Source organism: Halyomorpha halys, unplaced genomic scaffold, assembly GCF_000696795.3.
Source record: "Halyomorpha halys isolate HHAL.00 unplaced genomic scaffold, Hhal_1.1 Scaffold29.1, whole genome shotgun sequence".
NCBI lineage: Eukaryota > Metazoa > Arthropoda > Insecta > Hemiptera > Pentatomidae > Halyomorpha > Halyomorpha halys.
The window spans coordinates 624524-629824 of NW_027115892.1; the positions used below are offsets into that span (position 1 = coordinate 624524).

The 5301-nt window shown below is 28.9% G+C and overlaps 1 protein-coding gene across 1 annotated transcript in view; it reads right to left on the minus strand.

The window, feature by feature from the left end:
• The window catches only part of LOC136797139 (odorant receptor Or2-like), a 10369-nt gene extending 9585 nt beyond the window's left edge, over positions 1-784 (minus strand). Inside the window, exon 1 of the mRNA XM_067052862.1 lies at positions 769-784. The gene's annotated coding sequence lies outside the window, so the exon portion shown is untranslated. The remainder of the gene's footprint in view (positions 1-768) is intronic.
• Between the last annotated feature and the right edge of the window lie 4517 nt (positions 785-5301).

The following is a 5301-nucleotide window of genomic DNA, read 5'->3' on the forward strand; positions in this document are numbered from 1 at the left end:
AAATTGATGAGTACATAAATAATTAATTATAAAAGAAAACTCAAATTGAATTTCAAGTAAATTTAACTGGATTTCATTGTGAAGAATTTATTTATTATATTTTAAGGAAATTGGAAAAATTTTATTTAGGATTTGGATTTTATAGTTATTCTAATAAAAAATTAATGATTATACCTTAAACAATCTCAGTAATTTCTAAGAGAATCCTTGATCAGTATCTGGGCTAAACGAATGCTAATTTAAATTTATTTCAGTTTTTTTTTCTATGATTATTCTCTTGAAATAATCATCCAATATCAATATTGGACTATTTTTTTACAAAACAAAAGACTGTAATGGGTTTTTCTTACTCTTTTGAAAAAATGGTTTACTTACAAATAGCTATATCGAAAAAAAAAATAGATACTCAGATCTCATTTAAGAATCAAATTCTCAGATATTCTATCAGATTTAAAAAAGAAACAGACAATATACTGCGTCAGCTATATAGTTCTGGATTTATGTAATAACAATTGAAAATTTTTATTTCTACAAAAGCAAAGTTTACAAATTACAAATGAGGTATTTTTACAATAATTCAATCATATAATTAAAATTTAATAATTGAAATATAAAAATTAGAACTTTTTTTATTTGGTAACTAGTGTTGTTTATGCAATTTACTTTTTTAGATATCGACTACCAAATTACAATAAAATTAAATGTGTTCGAAACATGTATAAATGTATAGATGTGTTTTGGCATTATAATAGTCGCAATTAGTTTTACCTCCCCCTTGTAGATAATCAACTGACAGACTGAGCTCAAAGCAAGCAGGACCCTATTTAAAGCTTCACCACTTCGGATGTATGCTTTAATAATTTAACTATAATGAAATATTAATTAGAAAGGCTTCAAGATTCTTCAAAAAGCGCGAAAGCTAGATTAGCTTGTTCATTTATGTATGGCCACATCTAGCAGGACTGGAAAGGATATCATCACATTAAGAATGTAGAAGATACTAAAGAGCATGGCAAAGGTGGCCTGTGGCCGCTTTAGCAGAATTAACGATTCATCTTTCGCTGATTATTATAGCCTCTTGTTTGTTTGGAAAACGAACCTGATTTATAATTTCCAAATAATTTACAACTTATAGTGGAATCGATGGAACCTAGCTAATACATGAAACATGGCAGAACGTCGAATAATATTATCAATAGATTAACTCAGTTTCTGGTTTGAATTGAAACATTCGAGGTGTAAAATGTCTCTGTTTTCATCTGCACTTACACTCTTTAGTAGCAAATAATAATATCCTTTATTTATCCTGGGACTCATCTCATTAGAATAATATTACAGGTGTCAGAATTATGCTTTAAAGCATTAGAGTATAATACAAAACTTTCTAAATAAAAATGAAATTATAAACCTATAAATCATAAGTATAATTATAATAATGAATTTGATAAGATAAAAAATACATAATAATAATTAGCAGAATTTATAAAACAAAAATATATATCATAAGGGGACTAACTTCTAATAAAAAAGGAAAAAAAAAATTCAAATAGAAGTAAACTAAAAATAATAAGGTACAATTACTGTTAATATACATATTTACAAGTTTAAAAAAAACTTTAAAAAGAACATAAATTGATAAATAAACGAACATAATATATAAAAAAATAAAAGATATAATTCTAATAAAATGAAATTATAATACTAATAAACATATAGCTTAATAAACATTAACAAAATTCCAATAATATTTATGTTAAATATTATTTCTCTTTCCATCAATTTACATCTTATTTGAAACTTTTCATTGTTATTTTTCCAGAATCGGGAGGACAGAAGGTGATTGAAAATACGGGATTTGAAAATTAGAAGGGTATTAGACAATGAATGAAGGAGTGAATAGAATTCCATCGGGGAGAGGAACGGATGAAATAACTCTTTCATATTTCAATCATTAATTATATTTAATAGCATTTTTCCGTTATTATACTACTTACATAACGGATAGGGGATAATAGAATATTTATTACACTAAAAAAAAACCAATTCTCTCCAACTATAATTAATTTCTAAGTAACTTCGATTTTTCGATAAAACATGAATAAATCTAATAAAACCTTATTTCTTTATCAAAATATGATCATTTAAGATTGCTGTTTTACTAAAATTGGCCGAAGGAATTTTAAGTGTATTTAGTTTTGAGAGTTATCAAATTAAATGTAATTAAAAGAGGAAGCTATGGTTGTAGTCAAAAAAAGGTCTTTCAAAATGGTAGAAACCTATTTATTATACACTTTAATAGTTGTACTATTCTGAACAACTTTTTATTTTTTAACATTAACCAGACTATTTTCATTCATTAATTACAAACCGTCAACTAATAATCCTTCATTATTATAGAAAATCTAATTTATTTTGCTGTGCTTTTTACAATAAAACCTTTAATATTGGTATTATTAAATATGTAATATTTTTAAGATAGTTAATTGTAACAAATGATGGAATCAACCAGGAATACAATTAATAATATACTATAGTATTCCCATCCCAACTTACACTTACTAGCCTACATTGAGCTTGAACCAATTTCTAGTTAAGTTGGATTGCTGAAAGATATGTGGTTGCATTACTTCTCCATATATATTCTATAGAAAAATAAATAGAAGTAAAATCTGACTATTGTCATAATCATGGAAACAAAAAACTATTTATTTATAAATAAGATTTATTTATGTATTTTTCTTCAATCTCCATCATGTTTCTAAAAATTTATATGTTAGATTTTTTTTTTTAATCTTTGGTTTTCCAATGGTAAATTGTACGTCATTATTTCTATCTTTATTTTTCAACCTCTCATCTTAATTATTATATTCTTTAATAGTTTGAATTTATCCTTTTTTTATTCTACTAACAATGATAAATGGCCAATTATTTCAAATAAACAAAATTAAAGATTCATTGGAAGAAGCTGTTTTGAAAATTTGGCAACTAAGCCCTGTACATTGCAGTGAGGATGAAACCCTGGAGCATCCTAGGCGTATATCAATCTTCAACACACTATAAAATAATTTAGAAATATTAACTCCTTATGTATAGTTTTACAATTTCAAAAATGTCATCGTGTAGTGGACGTAGTCTCGTCTTCTTTGGAGCGCGGAATGTACTGCGCGGGATTCTTTTTCGATGTAGAACAGGCTTTTGATCGAGTCTGGCACCCGGGACTGCTGTACAAACTCCATTCTTCCTCGTTCCTTTCTCATTGGTAGATTTTTCCGAGTAAACCACAATGGTTCCTATACATCCCTCTATTCTTAGTCCGTTGGTGTTCCTCAAGGTAGTATCCTTGGTCCCATCTTCTACACCGTCTATACAGCTGACTTTCCAACCAATCCTAACACTATCCTCACCACGTATGCCGATGACACATGTGTGCTCGCTGTTAATAATAACCCATTAATCGTATCCCAAAATCTCCAATCCCATATCACAGCCCTCGAAGAATGGTGTCGTAATTGGAGGATTAAGATAAATTCTAACAAATCCCATCAAATCACCTTTACCCTTCGTCGTAAACCTACTGACTGCCCTACAGTTTCATTTAATGGTGTTGCTCTTACCCCTGTCGAACAGATCTGATACCTTGGACTACATTTGGACAGAAGATTAACCTGGAATCCTCACACAAGACTGAAAAGACTGGAAACTGCACGTCGATTTCGACTATTACAGCACTTACTAGACAAACGGTCTAAACTTGCAGCACATTACAAAAGACTGATCTACATGACTGTAATAAGGCCAATCTGGACATACGGAGTTGAGCTATGGGGCTCCACTAAACCATCTAATTCCTCTCGAATCCAATCCTTACAATCCAAAATCCTTTGTAAACTTTGCAAAGCTCATTACTTTGTCACAAATAAAATCATACATAAAGACCTTAATGTTCCCCAGGTAACCGATCCAGCCCGAACCAGATATCACTCCTTCCATTATAAACTCTCTAACCACTAAAAACTCACTAGTTTCTAATCTTGCATCCTCTTCAATTCCTGACAATCCTCCGACGAGACCAACTAATGTAAAATGTCATTTTATGTAATGTCAAATGTCATGCGTGTAAAGGCCTGTGCGCGTAAAATTAAACACTCCAATTTAACTTAGATCAGATTTACTAAATGTACAGTTATTAGCAATAAATACATATTTTTTAAAAAAATTCAAAAAAATACAGCAAAAAGTCTTTTTAATTCGACCAAAAAAAAAAAATCAAATAAGTTTTCTCCCTACCATTCCGAAAAACTGTTTTCCTTCACCACTTTTTAAAAAATATTTTTGGTCCAAAGAGATCATCAATTGCATTTTGACTTATTCAGACTTTTTCATGATTTTACACATCAATATCGAAATAGATAAACATTTGTGTAGCACAAGGCCCATAGTTATAGTTCACCATTAAAATACTGTTCGAGTCATAGATTTCTATGAAAGTAATTTACTAATTATTTTTTCCTGAGTTTTTTTTTTTTTAAATAATATAATCTGAGATGAAATGGAGCAGCAGCGGTATTAGAAATATTCCATTGGTAAAAGATCTTATAATAATATTTTATATTTTTAATCCCTGTTACTTTAAAAAAATTAACATTTGGCATGACATTATTGCTGACTTCTTTATATAGGAATAGGGCTATTTAGAATAATTTTAATCTTATGAATTTTTATATTAGTTAAACCCAATTTATCTATTGAATAAATAGGTTATTTTCATCTATTTCTTAATTTTATAAAGTTGCATACTATCATTAATAATATCGACAAAACCATGAAAATATCCCCAAAGGCACGTAGAATAAGGGTAAACAAAAACCAAAGCAAATTCATTAATATTATTTAACATAGTTTTTATATTATTAAAAATTGTTGAATAAATTATTATATAGTAGTTAGTACATTTATAATTTTTTAATATGGTGTTTGAGGAAGATTCCTCACACATTTTCCAAGATGGTTCAAGATTGGTTTCAAAAAATTCACAGAGTGAACACAGTCTCTCGTGTGTTCCGGGAACATCATTTCTGGTTAAGATCAACCAATGCAGGATAAGAGAGTGATTTTTCACCACACCCAGGCAGAGGAGTAGGGGGAAGATGAGAGAAGAGAGAAAGAAGTATAAATATGCAACACAGCAACCTCAATAGCCCATAACCCATCAGCAACCAGGTAAAACTCTAATACCTTTCATTATTCTAACTTCATTCAAATCAATAGTCTTTTTTATTTATTTATTTAATACCAGATCGG